Genomic DNA, 23074 nt, shown 5'->3' on the forward strand with positions numbered 1-23074 from the left:
GTCCAGATTGTGAAACTGCACTGTGGTTGTAACAAATTAAACTCTCATCAGCCATAGGCAAGGACACCCATTTCACCTCTTTGTAACTAGCCCGTTACGGGAGTTATTATTGTTGATTCATTCATTACTCACATTTGTTGAAGACATACTGCTTGCTGGGCATTGTCCTCAGTGGTGGAGACTCAGCTGTAGATGCCAAATGCCAGGTCCCTGGAGTCCTGGAGCTTGCATTGCAGAGGGGGCAGACAAACCAACCAGCAAATGGGCGACTCTGTCAGATGGCACTTATTGCTATGAGTGAAAGTAAAGCCAGGGAAGGAGAGGGTTCAGGGTGGCGAGGAGGATGCCATTTCACAGCTGCTGAGGGGAGTTCTGCCTCCTAAGATGCTGGAGAGATGCCTGAAAGAAGAGGGGGAATCATATCCATGTATGGGGGCTTCCAGACAGCAGGAGGGTATGTGCAAAGGCCCTGGGGGCAGAAGGCTGTGGGACTTCAGGATGCAGCGGGACGTACCTTCAGTACTGCTCATGGTACCGTCCCGGGAACAGGCACATTGAGGACGACACCACAGCAGAAAGGAGGGGGCAGGGAGAGATGCTGGGGTAGGGGCAGCGCTTCTCCTGGGGGGGCGACAGGCAGTCATGGCGGGGTGAGAGCAGAGGAGTCAGGACCAGTCTGCCTCCTGTGTAAGGGGCTTGGATGGTGAGTCTTATGGGTCAGTCTAGTCGAGACAGAGCGCCCAGGGATTTAATTGAATGCCACCGAGGTGCTGGTGTCAAGGTATGAGGTAGGTGGGGTTAACATCTACAGCTGGTTGTTGTTGTTCAGTCACTAAGTCGTATCTAACTCTTTGCAACCCCATGGACTGCAGCACACCAGGCTCCTCTGTCCTCCACTGTCTCCCAGAGTTTTCTTGAATTAAAGTCCATTGAGTTGGTGATGCCATCCAACCATCTCATCTGCTGTCGTCCCCTTCTCCTCCTGCCCTTAATCTTTCCCAGCATCAGGGTATTTTCCAAGGAGTCGGCTCTTTGCATGAGGTGGTAAAAGTATTGGAGCTGCAGCTTCAGCATCAGTCCTTCCAATGAATAGTCTGGGTTGATTTCCTTTAGGATGGACTGGTTGGATCTCTCTGAAGTCCAAGGAAGTCTGAAGTCTCTCTGAAGTTAGTTGACTTTAATTAATGGTGATCACCTTCCCTAATGTGGGTGGGCCTTGTCCAATCAATTGAAGTCCCGAAGAGCAAAAACTGAGGTTTCCCTGCAAACAAGTTCTGTCTCTAGATGGCACGGTCTCCTCCCATGTGTTTCTAGCCTGCTGGCCAGTCCTAGAGATTTCAAGCTTGTCAGCCCCCACATCCCATGAGCCAATTCCTTTAAAGATTTATTTTAACCTGCATATCCTCCTGGGGCTTTCCCCTGGAGAATGGAGATTCATACAGGCCCCAGGGCAGAAAACTCCTATGCAGAGAGCCCAGGAGGAGCGTTTTCCGGGAATATGGGCTGGAGGTGATGCGGAGCCAGCCAGGAACCTTGGGGATGGTGAGAAGTGCTCAGAGGTGCTGGAAACGGGGGTAGAGAAAAGCAGATTTGAAGTGAAAATGGCAGGATTTGCTGATAGGATGCGAGGCTGGAGAAAGGGCAGGAAACCAAAGGGCCCCTGAAGGCTTTCTGTCTGAGCACGAGCAGGCACTGCTGGGGGGCTCTGGTTGGAGGACAGTGGGGTGGGAGGGAATTACGAGTTTTTAATTTAAAAAATTCTTACTCGGGCTTTTAAAAATACATTTTATCTCACCATTTAAATGTCTTCTTATTAACAGGATGAAGCCTCTTAAAATATGTGTGTTAGCTATATTTCTTTTTTCCCTTCTGTGTATTTTCTGGCACATAGCTGATACTCAATAACTACTTTTAATTGCTCATTGGCTACCCATTTATGTCATGCCCATTTGTTTTACGGGCTTTTCATCTGAATTCTGTGTAACTTGGCATATGGCATCTTGGGTAGCATTCAGCAAGCATAAAGCACTGATTTCTGTTTGGAATAAACAATTTAGACAACTGTGCTACAGTTTTTAAGTAATCATGAATCTATTCACCTCTCAATGGTATACAAGATGTATACTATTAGTACCACTTTAAATAGTAAGAAAGTTGGAATTATAAGGCGTGTGCCTGTCTGAGTGGTTTATGAGTTGTGTGGATATGTGTGGTAAGCGATCAGGTTGGTTGTCTCACATGGTTGGCTGGAGCATAACCAGCTCCATCTGAAATTTTGGAGGATAGCTTGTAAACAGGTGCCAACATTCTGAAGGTGGATCAGGCAGCATGCAAACTTCTCATGGTTCTCAGAGCCGATTCAGTTCAGTTCAGTTCAGTTTGGTTGCTCAGTCGTGCCCGACTCTTTGCGACCCCATGAATCGCAGCACGCCAGGCCTCCCTGTCCATCACCAACTCCTGGAGTTCACCCAGACTCACATCCATCGAGTCAGTGATGCCATCCAGCCATCTCATCCTCTGTCATCCCCTTCTCCTCCTGCCCCCAATCCCTCCCAGCTTCAGAGACTTTTCCAATGAGTCAACTCTTCGCATGAGGTAGCCAAAGTACTGGAGTTTCAGCTTTATCATCATTCCTTCCAAAGAAATCCCAGGGCTGATCTCCTTCAGAATGGACTGGTTGGATCTCCTTGCAGTCCAAGAGTCTTCTCCAACACCACAGTTTAAAAACATCAATTCTTCGGCACTCAGCTTTCTTTACAGTCTACCTCTCACATCCATACATGACCACAGGAAAAACCATAGCCTTGACTAGACGAACCTTTGTTGGCAAAGTAATGTCTCTGCTTTTCAATATGCTATCTAGGTTGGTCATAACTTTCCTTACAAGGAGTAAGTGTCTTTTAATTTCATGGCTGCAGTCACCATATGCAGTGATTTTGGAGCCCCCCAAAAAATAAAGTCTGACACTGTTTCCACTGTTTCCCCATCTATTTGCCATGAAGTGATGGGACTAGATGCCATGATCGTCGTTTTCTGAATGTTGAGCTTTAAGCTAACTTTTCCACTCTCCTCTTTCACCTTCATCAAGAGGCTTTTTAGTTCCTCTTCACTTTCTGCCATAAGGGTGGTGTCATCTGCATATCTGAGGTTATTGATATTTCTCCCGGCAATCTAGATTCCAGCTTGTGTTTCTTCCAGTCCAGCGTTTCTCATGATGTACTCTGCATAGAAGTTAAATAAGCAGGGTGACAATATACAGTCGATTAGAACCTCTCAAAAGCAGATGAGAATACCAAGTCTCAGCTGTAGGAGGCTGGGGACCCAGGCATCAAGGTGGTCCATCTGGGTGAATCCACATCCTTATCTGCTTGTGGAAATCAGGTCACCTGTATCACCTGAAGACCCACACTGTGCCTTTTGTAAACAGTGGACCTTGGCTTGGGTCAGCGACTCAAAGACTTCCCATCGTCGCTCCCTGCAGTGCATCTGTGTAGCCCACCCTTCTTCCCTGCGGCCTCACTCCCTGCCACTGACCTTCATTCTTGCCTGGCAGAAGACAATCTAATTGTAAAAAATGATACAAATGAACTTGTTTACAAGAACAGAAACTGACTCATGGATTTTTGGGAACAAACTTCTGGTTACCAAAGGGGAAATGTTGGGGGAGAGATAAACAGGAGATTGGGATTAACACATACACATTACTATATATAAAATAGATGACCAACAAGGACTTACTGCATAGCACAGGGAACTCTCCTCAATATTCCCAATAAGCTATATGGGAAAAGAATCCGAAAAAGAATAGATGTATATGTATTTATGGGCTTCCCAGGTGGCTCAGCGGTAAAGAATCTGCTGGCCAATGCAGGAGACGTAAGAGACCCGTGCTCCAACACTGTGTCGGGTAGATCCCCGGAGAGGGGACTGGCAGCCCACTAGTATTCTTGCCTGGGAAATCCCATGGACAGAGGAGCCTGGAGAGCTACAGTCCATGGGGTCACAAAGAGGGGGACGCGACTGAAGCGACTTAGCATTCATGCCAGGGGCAAGCGCTGTCTCAAGTCCTACTTGACACCATCAAGAAAATCAGTTAGAGACAGGCTTGCGCTTGGCAGAAACCCTGACCAATCAGCCACCAGAGGGAACATGGAGACTGTCTCCATGAGCCGGGCAGCAAAGACATGTTTTTGTCTGAGTCCACAGAAAGCATAAAACAAAAAGTAACAAACCACATGGAATTCTGGATGGGGCCCTAGAACAAGACAAGGACGCGGTGGAGAGCCTGGCGAGGCCCAATCAGAGCCGGTGGTTGGATCGGGTCCTAGAACAAGACAAGGATGGCCGTGGAGAGCCTGGCGAGGCCCAATCAGAGCTGGTGGTTGGATCGGGTACTAGAACAAGACAAGGATGGTGGTGGAGAGCCTGGCGAGGCCCAATCAGAGCCGGCGGCTTAGATACCAGTGGGGGAAAGAGTTCATTTCATGGCTTTCACAGATGTACCATCGTTACAAAGGATGATAAAAGTAGGGGAATCTGGGTGAGGACCTAACCCTTAGGAGCTCTCTGCACATCCTTTACAATTTTTAAGTGAACCTGAAGTTATTCCAAAATAAAAAGTTAATAAGCACCAATGAATAGATTATTTCAAATGTCAGGAAGTCCAGAGGCAGGCAGTTTGGATCTGATCCAGTGGCTTTACAATGTCCTCGGGAATCCAAGTTCTGTCCATGGTTCTGTTGCCCTAGTGTTTTGGCTTAATATTTAGATTTCTTCCCTCATGGTAAATTGGCCAAAGAAGAGAGGCATTTCATGTTATTCCTCACTGGCTTTTGTATCAGGGAGGAAAATCTTCCCCAGGAACTATCAGCAGACTTCCCATCAGAAATCACGGGATGGAATTGGGTGGATGCTCGAACTCTGGTTGCAAGAGAGCCTGAGGCTACAGGAGGGAGGCTGGGGCAGAACAGGATAACCTGGGAACAGAGGTGCTAGGGTTGGGGACCTGCAAGGCTGGGACAGTCACTCCGGACTGGCACTTTCAAGGTGTTAGCACCCTGGGCCAAGACATGAGGGGAGGGAGCCATCACTGGACCCCCAAAGCAGGGCATCTTGTAGGGAGACCACCGTGAAAGGAGCCCAAGGTGACCTCCAAGGAAAGGATCTAGCACGTCCGGCTGGGATCTAGGGGCCTGGGGAGTCTCATCCAGCATCGGGCTCTGCTGGCGGTTGGCAGGGGTGGCCATGCTTCCCAGCGTGGCCAGAACCAGTGGCTGCACGTCTCCGAGTTCCTGCATCTGTGAAACGGCAGCAGTGACGATGCTTCCTTCGTATCATTGTTTGGGGATGAAGTGGGGAAATACAGCTTGAGCACTAACGTGCTGCTTGGACTAAAGTAAATAAATGCTTCGTAAGCCTTAGTATCAGCCTGCATTTATGCACAACCAAAGCCCTTTCTCCTCTCAGCCTGCAGGGCAGACCCGACGCAGGCACTGAGCTGATGCAAGAAGTGGCTGTGCATCTGCTTGAGATCTTGGTTCCCCTGGTGCTTTTCTTGGATTTTATGAGAATTTGTGTTTGTGAGAATAATCTTGTAGGACTCTGGAAAAAATAGAACTTTTTTTAAGGGGTAGAAGACAGTGTAAATTAGTATCGCAAAATAAGAGGATCTTTTATTCAGTTCAGTTCAGTCACTCAGTCGTGTCTGACTCATGGACTGCAGCGCTCCAGGCCTCCCTGTCCATCACCAACTCCCGGAGCTTGCTCAAACCCATGTCCATTGAGTCAGTGATGCCATCCAACCATCTCATCCTCTGTGCTCCCCTGCTCCTCCTACCTTCAATCTTTCCCAGCATCAGGGTCTTTTCCAATGAGTTAGTTCTTTGCATCAGGTGGCCAAAGTATTGGAGCTTCAGCTTTAACATCAGTCCTTCCAAAGAAGATTCAGGACTGATCTGCTTTAGGATGGGCTGGTTGGATCTCCTTGCAGTCCAAGGAACTCTCAAGAATCTTCTCCAACACCACAGTTCAAAAGCATTAGTTCTTTAGTGCTCAGCTTTCTTTATAGCTCAACTCTCACATCATACAGGATCACTGGAAAAACCATAGCCTTGACTAAATGGACCTTTGTTGGCAAAGTAATGTCTCTGCTTTTTAATATGTTGTCTAGGTTGGTCAGTTTTTCTTTCAAGGAGAAAGTATCTTTTAATTCCATGGCTGCAATCACCATCCACAGTGATTTTGGAGCCCAGAAATATAAAGTCAGCCACTGTTTCCACTGCTTCCCCTTCTATTTGCAGGAAGTGATGGGACTGGAAGCCATGATCTTAGTTTTTGGAATGTTGACTTTTAAGCCAGCTTTTTCACTCTCCTCTTTCACTTTCATCAGTCATCACTGATGTGAGTGAAAGTCACTCAGTCGTATCTGACTCTTTGCGAGCCTGTGGACTGTACAGTCCTTGGAATTCTCCAGGCCAGAATACTGAATCCCTTCTCCAGGGGATCTTCCCAACCCAGGGATCGAACCCAGGTCTCTCGCATTGCAGGCGGATTCTTTACCAGCTGAATCACAAGGGAAGCCCTTTCATCACTTTATCAAAAGGCTCTTTAGTTCCTCTTCACCTTCTGCCATGAGGGCTGTGTGATCTGCATATCTGAGGTCATTGATATTTCTCCCTGAAATCTTGATTCAAGTTTGTGCTTCATCCAGTCCAGCATTTTGGACGATGTACTCTGCATATAAGTTAAATGAGCAAGGTGACAAAATGCAGACTTGACGTACTCCTTTCCTAATTTGCATACTCCTTTCCTAATTTGCATACTCCTTTCCTAGTTTGGAACCAGCCCGTTCCATGTCTGGTTCTAACTATTGCTTCTTGACCTGAATACAGGTTTCTCAGGAGGCAGGTCAGGTGGTCTGGTATTCCCATCTCTTGAAGAATTTTCCACAGTTTGTTGTCATCCACACAGTCAAAGGCTTTAGCATGGTCAATGAAACAGAAGTAGGTGTTCTTCTGAAATTCTCTTTTTCTATGACCCGACAAATGTTGGCAACTTGATCTCTGGTTCCTTTGCCTTTCCTAATACAGCTTAAACATCTGGAAGTTCTCAGCTTGTCTTTAAAAAATATGCAAGTCTGGGGCTTCCCAGGCGACACTAGAGGTGAAGAACCCGCCTGCTAGAGTTGGGGACATAAGAGACGTGGGTTCGATCCCTGGGTCAGGAAGATCCTGGAGAAGGGCATGGCAACCCACTCCAGTATTCTTGCCTGGAGAACCCCATGGTCAGAGGAGCCTGGCGGGCTGCAGTGCATGGGGTCCTAAAGACCTGGCCTCCATGGAAGCAACTTAGCACAAGGCACCTCTGCCGTCCAGGTGTGTGTTCTGACTCCTGCTGGTGGTGGAGTGGTGGGGGGAGGGGGGCTGGCTGGGACCCAAGGGCTCCAGCAGCATTCTGTCTGTAGGCCTCAGGCCTCTGCTCCAGGCGCCTCTGTCTCCATGGTAGTTCTTGCATTAAAACCAGTGATTTAGGGACTTGCCTGGTGGTCCAGTGGTTAAGAATTTGTCTCCCGACGTGGGGACGTGGGTTCTATCCCTGGTGCAGGTGGAGCAAAGAACCACCTGCTGCAGGGCAATCACAAGTAAGGCCTGATGCAGCCAAAAATAAAAGTAAATCAATTAAAATGTAAAAAAAACCCACAATTATTTAAAATCCCAAGGGCAAGGAGGTTTTACCTGTATTGTTTTACCTATATTTATAAATGCAGTTATGTTTGGGACTTTCCTGGTGGCTCAGATGATAGAGAATCTGCCTGCAATGTGGGAGACCTGGATTCGACCCCTGGGGCTGGAAGATTCCCCTGGAGAATGGCATGGCCACCCACTTCAGTATTCTTGCCTGGAAAATTCCAAGGACAGAGGAGTCCATGGGGTCTCAAAGAGTTGGACACAACTGAGTGACTAAGCACAGCACATAAAGGTAGGTGTGCAATTTTTCAGTGGGGTTTATTTCCTAGAGCAATTCTAGGTTCACAGCAAAATTGAGCAGATGATCCAGAGGTTGCCCATATGGCCCCTGCCCCAACACGTGCACTTCCTCCCACATTATCAACATTCCCCACCAGAGGGATGTATTATTAGCAGTATAATCGATGGGCCTGTGTTGAGACCTCATCACCCAGAGTCCACAGTTTACATTAGGGCTTCACTCTCAGTGTTGTTCCTTTCATGGGTATGAGCTGTATCCACCATTATAGTATCACACAGAACTGTTTCACTCACTGTCCCTCAAATCCTCTGTGTTCTGCCTGCTCATTCTATTCATTCATCCCCTAACCCCTGGCAACTGCTGATCTTTATAATGCTCCCAAAACTTTGCCTTCTCCAAAATGTCCTTTAGCTGGAACCATACAGTGTGTTGAAGAAGGGAATGACAACCCACTCCAGTACTCTTGCCTGGAGAATTCCATGGACAGAGAAACCTGCTGGGTTACAGTCCATGGGGTCGCAAGGAGTTGGACATGACTGAGCGACTAACACACACACACACATACAAACACACACACACACACACACACACACACACACACTGTATGTAGCTTTTTCAGATTGGCCTCTTTCACTTAGGAAAATGCATTTAAGATTCTGTCTCTTTTCATAGTTTGATACCTCATTTCTTTTTAGTGCTGAATGTTGCTGTTGTTCAGTCGCTCAGTTGTGTCCAACTCTTTTAGACCCCGTCAACTGCAGCATGCCGAACTTCCCTGCCTTTCACCATCTCCTGGAGCTTGCTCAAACTCATTAGTCGGTGACGCCATCCAACCATCTCATCCTCTGTTGTCCCCTTCTCCTCCTGTCTTCAATCTTTCCCAGCATCAGGGTCTTTTCAAATGGGTCAGTTCTTCACATCAGGTGGCCAAAGTATTGGAGCTTCAGCTTCAACATCAGGCCTTCCAATGAACATTCAGGATTGATTTCCTTTAGAGTTGACTGGTTTGATCTCCTTGCAGTCCAAGGGACTCTCAAGAGTCTTCTCCAACACCACAGTTCAAAAGCATCAATTCTTCGGCACTCAGCTTTCTTAATAGTCCCAACTCTCACATCCATAAGTGACTACTGGAAAAACCAAAGCTTTGACTAGATGGACCTTTGTCGGCAAAGTAAAGTCTCTGCTTTTTAATATGCTGTCTAGGTTGGTCATAACTTTTCTTCCAAGTAGCAAGCATCTTTTAATTTCACGGTTGCAGTCACTGTCCGTAGTGATTTGGAGCCCAAGAAAATAAAATCTGTCACTGTTTCCATTGTTTCTTCATGTATTTGCCACCAAGTGATGGGACCGAATGTCATGATCTTAGTTTTTTGAATGTTGAGTTTTAAGCCAGGTTTTTCACTCTCCTCTTTCACCTTCATTAAGAGGCTCTTTAGATCCCCTTTGCTTTCTGCCATCAGGGTGGTGTCATCTGCATATCTGAGGTTATTAATATTTCTCCCAGCAATCAATAATAGCCATTATCTGGAGGTATCACAGATTATTTATCCATCAGCTCCTGAAGGACTTCTTGGTTGCTTCCAATTTTTTGGCAATTGTGAATAAAGCTTTCGTAAACATTTATATGCACACTTAGATCATTGGGGAAGAGTGTACTTAGTTTTTAAGAAGCTGCAAGCTTCCTTCCAAAGTTGTCACACGATTTTGCATTCCTTCCCACCGGCAAGAAAGGAGAGTTTCTGTCCTTCACTCTCTCACCCACATTCGCTGTCAGTGTTCTGGATTTGGGGCCTTCTCATAGGTGTGCAGTGGGACCTCATACTGTGTGAATTCACAGTTCCCTGATGACCAATGATGTGCAGCATCTGGTCACAGGCCGTCTGCCACCTGTTTACCTTCGTTGATGAGTTGTCTGTTCAGATCTTTGCCCATGTTTAATCTGGATTATTTATTTTCTTATTGTTGAGTTTTTAAAGGTTTTTACATAAAACAGCCCTTTATCAGATGTGTTTTTTGTAAATATTTTCTCTTAATTTGTGGCTTGTCTTTTCATTCTCTTGACAATAATTCACCTTTAACATAAAATTAAAACATCTTGAAAATCTTTGAAAGTGCATTAAGCAATTAACAATTCCGCAATTTCACCTACTTTTACACTCCCCTACTTTGGAAATTAGTACACTCAAGTTTTCTGTGGCAAAAAGATAAAACCTCAGAATACATACTTCATTTTCTGAGAGTACATGCTCTCAAGAGTTTCATTATTATACAAGTCATACTTCTTTCAGAAATTTTGGAAAATACTTGACAATATAAAAAAGCAGGAAAATGTCCATCATTATGCACACTCAGTGGCTATCAGTGTTCATATTTTGGCAGGTTTGCTTAACCCTGCCAATCTTTTTTCTCCTAATATTTTTAAGACATTCTTTAACAGAAATAAATCATCTGTCCCCTTTCCTGTAAATTACTTAATGTGTTTTCCCATGTTGCCTCTTTTCAATAATAAGCAACAAATTAGCACCATTTATTGGGTAATCCTTTCATAAGAGTGAAAAGGTAATGATTCACAACACTACACACACACACAAAATAGAAATATTGTTTGCTCAGACCAGTTGACTGTACACGTCTATTCCATTCTACACATCTGTGGATTCTACATCAAGGCCTTCAATTTAAAGATCAAGAACAAAAAAGCAATTCATTAGATGAAGGGGTTTGTCCAAGATTCCACAGAAAATCTAGGGGATAGTTAGGACTGAGACTGAGACTGTCTGTGCTTTCAGACTATTCCATCAGCACTTTGCCAGTTACTGAGAAGGAGGTGATACAGGCAGCAGTTTCCAAAAATAGCTCACTTACTTCTCTGAGCTTCTGCTGGGACTCTGCAAAGACAGACACGGTGAAGCCTTGACCTGAATCCTGCAGCGTCCCTCCTGCCTCTGCGACGTGGGAAACAGAACAGAAAAAGGAGACAGGAGAACAAACTGGGGAAGTGTTCAAGGAAAAGGCATTAAAGGAGACAGAAGTGTCTTAGCTCCAGTGATTTCTAGATGATGTTTAAAGGTGCATGGAATCTGAGAAGATTATTGTGCACTTAATAATGTTTTATCACAAATCATAATTCACTACTAGGTCAAATATACTTATTCATTATTTGAAATACATTCATGGACATATATATATGCATATATATATATAATCTCATACATAATATGCATGAAAAACATTGACCAATATAGCAGAAATAGCTATAACTTTAATCAAACACTATTGTCTCTTTTTGCAAACTATTTTTGTGCATGGATGCATGCTAAGTTGCTTTGGTCTTTGCGACCCCACGGACCATAGCCCACCAGGCTCCTTTGGCCATGGTATTCTCCAGGCAAGAATACTGAAGTGGGCTGCCATGCCCTCGTCCAGGGGACCTTCCCGACCCAGGGATCAAGCCTGTGTCTCGCCTGTGTCTCTTGCGTCTCCTGCATTGGCAGGCGAGTTCTTTAGTACTAGTGCCACCTGGCAAGCCCAGCTATTTTTATAAACTTAATTAATTTGGACTTGCAGTTAGTGAAATCATTTAAACTTATTTACAATATGTCGTTTTCTTTAGAACACTGAATAGAGCATTCTACTCAGAACTATGACCATCTTAACTTGAACATGGCCCCTTATTCTAATTTGATCTAGATCTGTTCATAAATATAAAAGTAAACTGCAAACAGGAATATTTTTGCAAGAATAAAATATGATTTTCAGTCTCTATTGATTGTTATTGTGGAGACTTGATCTAAAATTATTACTTGTTATCATCTGAGTTTCCTTAGCTTTGACTGTCAGCTTAGCCTTCTAGATACCATATTTAAGTGGATATTATATTTTATGTTCAAACATAAACAAAATCCCTTGGATCTATTCATTCAAAATTCATTACATCAAGAACTAATCTGGTCCACGGATGTGCCATGTTTTATTCTTGCAGCATTTAACAACATTTTAATTCCAAGATGAGTTGTTAAAATTCTACCATCAGTGCATGTTGTAGATTTTTTCTTGTACCTTCATTGTCTGGAATAGTAGGAGGCAGGGCACTCTGAAGAGTTCTCTTACATCTCAGGATGCAAAGGGGCTTTGCCCGTGGCTCACTTCAGTTCAGTCACTCAGTCATGTCTGACTCTTTGTGACCTTGTGGACTACAATATGCCAGGCCTCCCTGTCCATCACCAGCTCCCGGAGCTTGCTCAAATTCATGTCCATTAGGCCGGTGATGCCATCTAACCATCTCATTCTCTGTCGCCCCCTTCTCCTCATGCCCTCAATCTTTCCCAGCATCAGGGTCTTTTCCAGTGAATCAGTTCTTCACAGCAGGTGGCCAAACTATTGGAGTTTCAGCTTCAGAATCAGTCCTTCCAATGAATATTCAGGACTGATTTCCTTCAGGATTGACTGGTTGGATCTCCTTTCAGTCCAAAGGATTCTCAAGAGTTGTCTCCAACACCACAGTTCAAAAGCATCAGTTCTTTGGCAGTCAGCTTTCTTTATAGTCCAGTTCTCACATCTATACATGACCACTGGAAAAAACATATCTTTGACTAGACAGACCTTTGTCAGCAAAGTAATGTCTCTGCTTTTTAATATGCTGTCTAGGTTGGTCATAGCTTTTCTTCCAAGGAGCAAGCGTCTTCTGATTTCATGGCTGTAGTCACCATCTGTAGTGATTTTGGAGCCTAAAAAAATAAAGTCTCTCACTGTTTCCACTGTTTCCCCATCTATTTGCCATGAAGTGATGGGACCAGATGCCATGATCTTCATTTTTTGAATGTTGAGTTTTAAGCCAGCTTTTTCACTTTCTTTGAGAGGCTCTTTAGTTCTTCTTTACTTTCTGCCATAAGATTGGTGTCATCTGCATATCTGAGGTTATTGATATTTCTCCCAGAAATCTTGATTTCAGCTTGTGCTTCATCCAGCCCTGCATTTCGCATGATGTATTCTGCATATAAGCTAAATAAGTAGGGTGACAATACACAGTCTTGACATACTCCTTTCCCAATTTTGAACCAGTCTGTTGTTCCATGTCCCCTTCTAATTGTTGCTTCTTGACCAGGATACAGATTTCTCAGGAGGCAGATAAGGTGGTCTGGTATTCCCGTCTCTTTCAGAATTTTCCATAGTTTGTTGTGATCCACACAGTCAAAGGCTTTGGCGTAGTCAATAAAGCAGAAGTAGATTTTTTCTGGAACTCTCTTGCTTTTTCAAAGTTCCAGCGGATGTTGGCAGTTTGATCTCTGGTTCCTCTGCCTTTTCTAAATCCAGCTTGAACATCTGGAAGTTCTCGATTCACATATTGTGGAAGCCTGGTTTGGAGAATTTTGAACATTACTTTACTAGTGCGTGAGATGAGTGCAATTGTGTGGTAGTTTGAACGTTCTTTGGCACTGCTTTTCTTTGGGATTGGAATGAAAACTGATCTTTTCCAGTCCTAAGGCCACTGTTGAGTTTTCCATATTTGCTGACATATTGAGTGCAGCACTTTCACAGCATCATCTTTTAGGATTTGAAATAGCTCAGCTGGAATTCCATCACCTCCACTTGCTTTGTAGTGATGCTTCCTAAGGCCCCCCTGACTTCACATTCCAGGGTGTCTGGCTGTAGGTGAGTGTCACACCATCATGGTTATCTGGGTCGTAAAGTTGTCTTTTGTATAGTTCTTCTGTGGCTCAGTGGTAAAGAATCCACCTGCAATGCAGGAGACAAGGGAGACCCAGGTTCCATCCCTGGGTCAGGAAGATCCCCTGGAGTAGGAAATGGCAACCCACCCCAGTATTCTTGTTTGGAGAATCCCATGGACAGTGGAGCCTGGTGGGCTACCTACAGTCTATGGGTCCCAAAGAGTCAAACACAACTGAGGGACTAAGCATGAAGGATGCAAAATTGTTCTGAGCTGAAAACAGAGTAAAAGAGGAAATAACTATTGATTTTATAGGTGTCCTCACAGAAAACGCTGTGACTCATGGCGTCTTAGAAGTGCTTTACTTCCAAGTGCTAAGCAGCAGCTCTTGCTGGATGTCCGAGTCTACTCTTATCTGTGAGGGACTCAGTGTGTGCTCACAGTGCTTCTATGAGCATTTAACTTGTGTGCATTCCAAGCCTCTGGCGGTACCCATCGCTGACTCCTCCATAACATTGCCCTGTCAGTCAGACTCTCTATCTTTAATTGCTCTTTTCCTGTGTTTTTCTCCTTAACTGGTAAACATACCCAAGTTATCCATGTTACGAACAATATACGACAAGGAAAAGTACCAAACTTTGCTTGATTTCAGTTGCTGTAGTGTGGGCTGTCTACCCAGCCTCATTACCCACTTCTGCCTTACTGAAAGAATCTGTTTTACTATTGTTTTACATTATTTTTTTTCACAGTACCCACCTCTCCTCTACCGCAGCCCTTGTAACCTGGCAGACCTGACCTTCCTTCTACACGTAAGAGTGGGTCCCAGATTCCACCAAGTCAAGGGATGTCAATTTTATCCGCACACTAGACTCATCTGAGGGGAAAAAAAATATGTCTGAGCTTCCACCTGGACTAATTAAATTGAGAGATTGATGAGACTTGAGCATCAGAAATTTTTATAAGTTCCCCTGGCTCTTCTAATGGGTGAGATGGGGATTTTGACTTCATTGCTCCCCAGTATTTGGTCAGGAACTTAGGCTGCAGCCGGGTACAGGTGACTCTTCCTGTCCAGGGATGGGAATGAGACCTATGGCGGCCCAATCAGCCAAAGGGAAGGATGCTCCTCTATGGTTGGGAGCGCTCCTCTGGCCCCTGCCGGTCACCAAGGGGGCTGGTTGCCTAGGTAACTGTCGGTGCTGGCTACTGTCTGTGATGACGAGCAAGGGCGTGGAGAGAGTGGTGTGGACAGACAGGAGCACCTGGAGGAGGGTGCGAGACTGTGACCCAACCTGACGCACACTCCTGGAGGCCCCCTACTCCGGCCCCTCTGTGTTTTCTGATCTGAGCCACGCTGAGTCAGGCTATACTGCTTGGGGCATTCATCACCTCCCCGTTCTCCTCTCCAGGGTGTTCAGGCCATGGTCTTCTGACAGCCTCACGTCCAGTCGAAGGGCTGCCATCTGGCGTATGTGCAGGATGCTGGGCACTGTTTTCACTAATGCGGGTAACTGTGTCCTTCTCATTGGTTCCCGTTCATCTGGCTTCACTCCCTCCATCCAAGCACCTGCTCACGGCCCTAAGTAGAGGCCGGTGTCTCTACTTTGACTTCACAGGGGAGCGTTCTCAGCCTAGAGCAGCCGTCCTTTCTTCCTGCCTTCTTAAAGTAGAGCCCATCCTTCCGAATCAGATGTTCACCTCGTCTAGGAAGCTGTCCTCCACTCTCGCAGGGGGAGCATGAAGCCCCTGCTGTGTGCACGTTGTCACAGATGCGACGTCTTTCTGTTAACACGGGATGTCTGTCAGGGGCCAGTGTCCCCAGTGAACGGGGTTGAGCTGTAAGTCACATCACACCTGTGTCTCAACGTCTTCAGATGCATGATGTGTTGTTGTGACTCTTGTGGGCTGAACAGTGTCCCCGCAAAAGACATTGAGTTCCTAACCCCTGTCCTCCCCGTCCTCCAGGATGGGGCTGTGTTTGGAATGAGGGTCTTTGCAGGTTACTAGGTTTGGATGAGGTCACTAGGGTTGGCCCTGCTCCAGTATGTCTGTGCCCTCATGAGAAGGAGTTTTGGACACAGACGTGGCCATGGGGAAACACCGTGGGAAGATCCACCTTGCTTTGCTTCTGGACTGCAGATCAGTGAGGGATGCGTTTCTGTCGTCTCAGCCACGTACACAGTGTCTGAGTCTGTGGTGCTCTGTGACAGCAGCCGTGGGAAGCAAAGAGGGGGACCCTTGCATGGTTACCGGAGGCCTGAGCGAAGACGTGAGCAAAGGGGCTAAGCTTGACCCCAGGAATGAAGGCCCAGCCCCAGTACAGGTAGCTCAGTTCAGTTCAGTCGTTCAGTCATGTCCAACTATTTTCAGCCCCATGAACTGCAGCACGCCAGGCCTCCCTGTCCATCACCAACTCCTGGAGCTTACTCAAACTCATGTCCATTGAGTCAGTGATGCCATCCAGCCATCTCATCCTCTGTCATCCCCTTCTCCTCCTGACTTCAATATTTCCCAGCATCAGGGTCTTTTCAAATGAGTCAGTTCTTCGCATCAGGTGGCCAAAGTATTGGAATTTCAGCTTCAACATCAGTCCTTCCAATGAACACCCAGGACTGATTTCCTTTAGGATGGACTGGTTGGCTCTCCTTGCAGTCCAAGGGCCTCTCAAGAGTCTTCTCCAACACTACAATTCAAAAGCATCAATTCTTTGGTGCTCAGCTTTCTTTATAGTCCAACTCTCACATCCATACATGACCACTGGAAGAACCATAGCCTTGACTAGATGGACCTTTGTTGAAAAAGTAATGTCTCTGCTTTTTTAGTATGCTGTCTAGGTTGGTCATAACTTTTCTTCCAAAGAGTAAGCGTCTTTTAATTTCATGGCTGCAGTCACCATCTGCAGGTAGAGCTGTTACTGAATGCAAGTTCACATACCTGACCCACCATGAGGTCAGTCAGCAGCAAAATGGACTTTGGAGCAGAGACAGGTTTATTGCAGGGCTGCACAAGGAGAACTGGGGGCTGATGCCTCCCCCAAATCCTGAGCTCTTCAAAGAGTTTCAAACTCTTCAAAGAAAGCAAAATAGTTTTTTTTTTTTTTCTTTTTTCCTGTGCCAGGAGGCTTGCTGGATCCTAGTTCCCCAACCAGGGACGGAACCTGGCTGGAGACAGTGAAAGCTTGGAGTCCCAGTGAGTGGACTGTGGGGATTCCCTCAGCAAAGCATTTTTTTAAGACACGGCGAGGTCAGAGCCTGGCAGTTTGTTGTAAACGTCTTGGTGTAGGAATCCTTTGTTCATGCAGGTCAGGTCACCTGTTCCTGTGAACCTTTAACAAGACAAATGCTGTCCTCTGCTCTGCAACTTTTTATCTCTGTATGAATGAGGTATTAACCTTAAAGTTCAGATCCTGAGAATTAGCTCTCCTGTATATTTCAGGCTATACGAGACTTTTTTTTTTTTAATGTCTGTTTTGTTAGTTTCTGGCCATTGCACAGTCATGTGGGGTCTTAGTTCCTCAACCAGGGACCAAACCTGTGCCTCCTGGTTTGGGAGCACAAAGCCTTAACCACTGGACCCCCAGGGAAGTCCTTAACATTCTTAAAGCAAAGCAAAAGCAATAGAATACAAAGGTTAAAGTAGAAGAGAAATCTCACGTGGAAGCAGATTTGTTCTCCCCTATTACAGAGCCGAAGGGTGAGAAAGGCATTTTTACCGCAGGGGTGGGTTCTGGGGCTCAAACCTTGACCACTCTGTTCAAAATGAGGTACACGGTGGATGTGACTTTTAGCTTGTGAATTCACACCCTTCATTTCTAGCTAAGAAAATTATTTTTTAACCTAAGTTTTATCTAGATTTCTTTTCCCCTGCTCTTTTAAGAATTTATGTTAGACTTTTCTCAAATTCAAGCACTCATATAAGCAATTGCATATTTAAAATCTATTTCAAGGTAATTATCTGCTTCAGTGTATTCTTCATTTCAAATCCTCTCGGTTCATTGAAAGTAATTCAGGTTTTCCCTCTCTCCAGACAATGCTTTGCTAGACATTTTCCTACATTTTCAAAACATACTGAACTCAGAGTTCTCGGCAGAAATGAGAAAATAGTGGTGACATCCTCTTCAGGTAGTAAAGTGAAACCGACCTATTTAATTTTTCAAATCTCAAGGAATTTACACACAAATAAAACTGGTTCACACCCCTGTAAAATGGCTGGACATTTATTATCTAATTGTTTCAGAAATGTAACCATTAGCTTACTCTTTCTGAGAAGGTGCCCTTCACATTGGAAAGATGCCTATTTGGCTACTGTATTTCTTTTTGACATGTGAAGTTAAGGGCACACTTTTTCATTTCCCCTTGTCTAAATCACGTACTCTTAAGTTTCCTTGGCTTGTTCAGAACCCTGACTTCTGGAGCTCAGTTAACTTTCTCTGGCAGCTTATCCAGAATATTACAAAGGGGAGCCCCGAGAATTTGATGGGACCCTCCTACCCCCAAACAGCGGCTACTCCAGGTAACGGTCCATCTCTGCCCTGGCGAGGCCAGGGAGGCCAAGTGGAAGGGCAACCCGTGTCAGCGTCTTCACGTCCTCTAGTTCCCCTCTTTCCATACGGGAGGTGATAATAATAACTCATGATAACTATTGGGAAGGTCAAGTCCCAGAAGACAGTGGCTTTGGGGATGTCAGTAGTAACAGTGACGTCCCCCTTTGGAGGGAATCCCACACTCGCCCCGTGAGTGGGGAGCAGGGTGCTGGGCAGCAGCCCACAGTGTCACAGGATGGGCAGCCGACCCTCAGGACTGCCCAACTGAAAGCATGCTGCCCACCTGCTGGGGGCGGGTGCGGTCCTCTGGGAGCCTGTGCCCAGCCCTGGATGGGCTCACCCAGGAGGGCAGACGCTGGGGCAGTTTCTACCAGCTTCCATCTTGCATTGGTCGAGGGTTGGTTGCTGCTGGGGGGGATGGGGGGTAGGGGGGCTCATGACTCTGGTGCCCCCCGCAGAAGCCAGCTGACCTCTGGGGCTAGAGAGGGGTCTCGGGACAGGGGCTTGGCCAGTGCGTGGGACCCTCCTGCCACGCTGCAGGTGACATCCAGGGTGGGGCGAGGGCTTCTAGGAGGACAGGGACAGTATGTGCTGCTACAGAGAAGAGAGACAGGCCAGAGGAAGCTGACCGAGAGGGCAGGTGTGTGCCTGCAGACAGCTGGGCTGAGATGTGCAGGGGCCCCTGGGGCTGAGCATCACTTCCTGCCTCCTCCATGTATACCAGCCTCATGCATCTCAGTTCTTCCGGCCAGTAGGGTTCTGCTGGTGGCTTAAAGATTAATTTTCACAGGGAAGGAGTCCTCTCGTCTTGGGCCTTTTCTGTACCAGCAAACCATCCAGTTCTCAGGCTGCAGCGGAGCCCATGGCATTTTCTGCCCCGTCTTTTTGGGAGCAGCCAGCCGCAGGGTGTGACCTCCTCTGGTGTCTCTGGCTTCCAGATGATCTATGCTCTCTGGCTTGCCCAGGCAGGCCTTTAGGAATTCTTTACAATATTTTACTCAGTTCTCAGTGTCTACCGTCTCCTCCTGCTCTGCTGCAGGTGAGCCAGGGTCCCCCGCCTCTTTCCTTGGATGGTTCTGTCTTTCTCTATATTTAAGGTTACTTATTTGCTCTGTGCTGCCCTGGAAGCTCAGCTGGTAAAGAGTCTGCTGCAATTCAGGAGATCCTGGTTTGATTTTGGGGTACGGAAGGTCCCCTGGAGAAGGGATAGTCTATCCACTCCAGTATTCTTGGGCTTCTCTGGTGGCTCAGACAGTAAAGAATCCACCTGAAATGCGGGAGACCTGGGTTGAACCCTGGGTTGGGAGGATCCCCTGGAGGAGGCCTTTGTAACCCACTCCAGTATACTTGCCTGGAGAATCCCCATGGACAGAGGAGTCTGGCGGGCTACAGTCCATGGGGTCACAAAGTGTCGGACACGACTGAGCAACTAGGGCACAGCACACATTTGCTCTGTGACCCTTGGGCTTCCCTGGTGGCTCAGATGGTAAAGAATCTGCCTGTAATACAGGAGACCTGGGTTTGATCCCTGGGTCAGCACCTTAGCTCTCTCTTGGGATTCAGTTATCATGGTTTTGAAGTTATCTCAATGGCAGCCCATTCCAGTACTCTTGCCTGGAGAATCCCATGGACGTAGGAGCCTGGTAGGCTGCAGTCCATGGGGTCGCTAAGAGTCGGACACGACTGAGTGACTTCCCTTTCACTTTTCACTTTCATGCATTGGAGAAGGAAATGGCAACCCACTCCAGTGTTCTTGCCTGGAGAATCCCAGGGACGGGGGAGCCTGGTGGGAGGCCGTCTATGGGGTCGCACAGAGGTGGACACGACTGAAACAACTTAGCAGCAGCAGCAGCAGCAGTTTTTTCTTGTGACCGGAGTAGGAGAGATGTTTCTTCTGGCTTTCTGCCTCCCAAGTACAAGGGGAACATCTTCCTTCATTCATGTTTCCAGTTGTAAATCTCTGCTAATAGCTTCTGACATATTCTGTCAATAGGGTAATTCGTTTTTACAAACATAATCTTCAGGTGTTGGGAAATCTTGACAGGTCTCTTGACTCAAGTGTTATTTAACACTGCTTTGTAATTTCATTTAGGTAAAGAATCTTCACAGAATGTGGGAGACTTGGGTTCAATCCCCAGGTTGGGAAAATCCCCTGGAGAAGGGAATACCCATTCCAGTATTGCTAGGGCTTCCTTGGTGGCTCAGATGGTAAAGAATTTGCCTACAGTGTGGGAGACCTGGGTTTGATCCTTGGACCAGGAAGAGCCCCTGGAGAAGGAAATGGCAACTCATTCCAGTATTCTTGCCTGGAGAATTCCATGGTTAGAGGAGCCTGCTGAGCTACATCCGTGGGGTCACAAAGAGTCGGACCCAACTGAACAACCAACACTCTTACTTTCAGCGCTGCTTTTGGTTTCTGTCTACTTAGAGATCTAATTTGTTGGAACTCGGTTGTACTTGCAACGTGCAGCCTCAGTGAATATCAAGCTTCCAGACCCACTTGTCAGCTTTGTGTAACAGCCCCTGGGAGTTGAAAGGGAGGGGGGATTCTACCCATGGAAGCAGTCAGGCAAGTGAAGTGAAGTGAAAGTCACTCAGTCGTGTCCAACTCTTTGAGACCCTATGGACTGTAGTCCTTGGAATTCTCCAGGCCAGAACACTGGAGTGGGTAGTCCTTCCCTTCTCCAGGGGATCTTCCCAACCCAGGTATGGAACCAGGGTCTGCAGCCAGATTCTCTACCAACTGAGTCACAAGGGAAGCCCAAGAATACTGGAGTGGGTAGCCTATCCCTTCTCTAGTAGATCTTCCAGACCCAGGAATCAAACTGGGGTCTCCCTCATTGCAGGCAGATTCTTTACCAACTGAGCTACCAGAGAAGCCAGGCAAGGATCCCAGATAATAGGCTGGACCTATCTGCTCCTGGAAATCATCGCTGTTGAGGACGATAGCTTGGAGGGAATGGCTTTCCTGGGCTCCTCCTTCTGTGATCATTATCACACCCACCCCACGCTCACTCTGCCCCCTGCAGCCTGACCCCTGCTGCCAGTCTGATGTTTTTATTCTCATTTAAAATCCATTTTGCGTTCCATTTACACTTATCATTTTTACCCAAGACTTTCTAAGGAGACACCTGAAGACATAGAGAAATCTGTACAGTAAAAGGGTGAAATATTCATTTCAGATCTTGTTTCCTATTCAGGAGTGTACAGGGAACATTTGTGATTACCGACCGGCATGCCGCCTATGGACTGAATGGGTAATAGGAGGAACCGTAAAGCATGGAATAGAATAGAGGATTTCTAAAAAAATGAGTATCTAGAGGTGTTATTGAAATGTTTTTGAGTTACATGAAATATTTTATCCAAGTTTTCCCTGAACTAATTGCTTACTTTTGAAAAGCAATGCTATTTTATTTAAATTACTTGAGTCTCATGGGTAAATGAAATCTAGTGTGTAGATACACGAAGGAATAAGGAAATTTATTGCTATTTAACTTTTTCAGGTTAAGAGTTAGAGAATTCAGCAGAAAGAAATAATAAATTTCACTCAGCAACTCATTTCAAAATTTATGGGATTTTTTACATTATTTATTTTGTAATAATAATAAAACACTTTTATTAAAAGCTCAAGATCTTTCTATTCTATTCCAGAAAAGCATAAGTCTATTCCTATGGAGTTATTCAAATATTTATTCAACCCTTCTACATGCTGCACACGGTGATGAATAAAGCTTAGCCCTTGTCATCAGGAGTTTATATTTCTAATGTAGCTGACAAGGGTCCAAACTCAATTTTTCACATATTTTTTCATTTCCTTCAATGGATAAAAGAAAGAGCTCTTATGGCATTGTGTGGTAAGTCCTGTAGCATAAATGTCTTTGTGTTTTTGTAATATTTTGCCTGTTCAAGTGGAAACTTTATGAGTCACGAGGGGTTTTCTTCTAACCAGTTTGACTTTTGAATTCATTTGAATTGATTGAATTGACTGGTAGCTTTTCTCTGAGAACACAGACAAAAATAATTTTCCAGCTGATCTTTAGCTAAAAATGTCAGTCATGCAAACGTTTGTGTAGTTATTATTCTCTAGCCTTTTAAAATATCATTACAGACCACTTAAAAAATGTTCCTCTATTTCCAGTTGATCCATGGGAGATTGAAATGGTTTCAAGTTACTAAATTAAGTATATTGTGCATTTCATTTATGTCCTTTTTTAAAAGCTATTAGAAAAAAAATATGAAAGGGTTTGCTGTAAAATCTCAAGCAGGGCATGTTTGGGGGGCAATTTTAGAATATCATCAGTAGGAAAGGTACGACCATGTTCATCTTTAGGAAAAACTTTTAGTCTAAAAATGGAAACTTACATTAAGAGAGTCCAAGAGAACTTTGATTCTAGGACTTCCTTATTCCCTGGTGAATTCACAGGCTCAGAGAGCCTCAGACGTTATCAGTGACTTTCCATTATGATTAGCTTGCTAGAGATCAAGCTTTAGAGAAGAGGATCCATCTTATGAAAACATCTGGTGATAATGTTGCAAGGGTCCTGGCTGTTTGAGTCTAACAAATGTAGCAGAAACTAGGAGAACTGGAGCTGAGGTTCCAGGGTTAGTCCAGTGTCTGCTCTGATATTGCTTTTGGCTTGCGGACGTTCATATGTATCTTACTACTCAGGTGAGGGCCCTTGGAATGCCCTTTCTCAGTGTGGTCCACGGGTCGCCTGCATCAGAACCATCTTGGATTTTGGAAAATTCAGATTCCCTGCTCATAGTCCACCTCAGAGCCTGGGGCTCTATATATTTCATCTGGTTCCTGATCAGAGACGTCTCGTTCAGTTTTCGTTTTTGTTCAGTTGCTAAGTTGTGTTTGACTCTTTGTGATCTCA

Source organism: Bubalus bubalis, chromosome 10, assembly GCF_019923935.1.
Source record: "Bubalus bubalis isolate 160015118507 breed Murrah chromosome 10, NDDB_SH_1, whole genome shotgun sequence".
Classification (NCBI taxonomy): domain Eukaryota; kingdom Metazoa; phylum Chordata; class Mammalia; order Artiodactyla; family Bovidae; genus Bubalus; species Bubalus bubalis.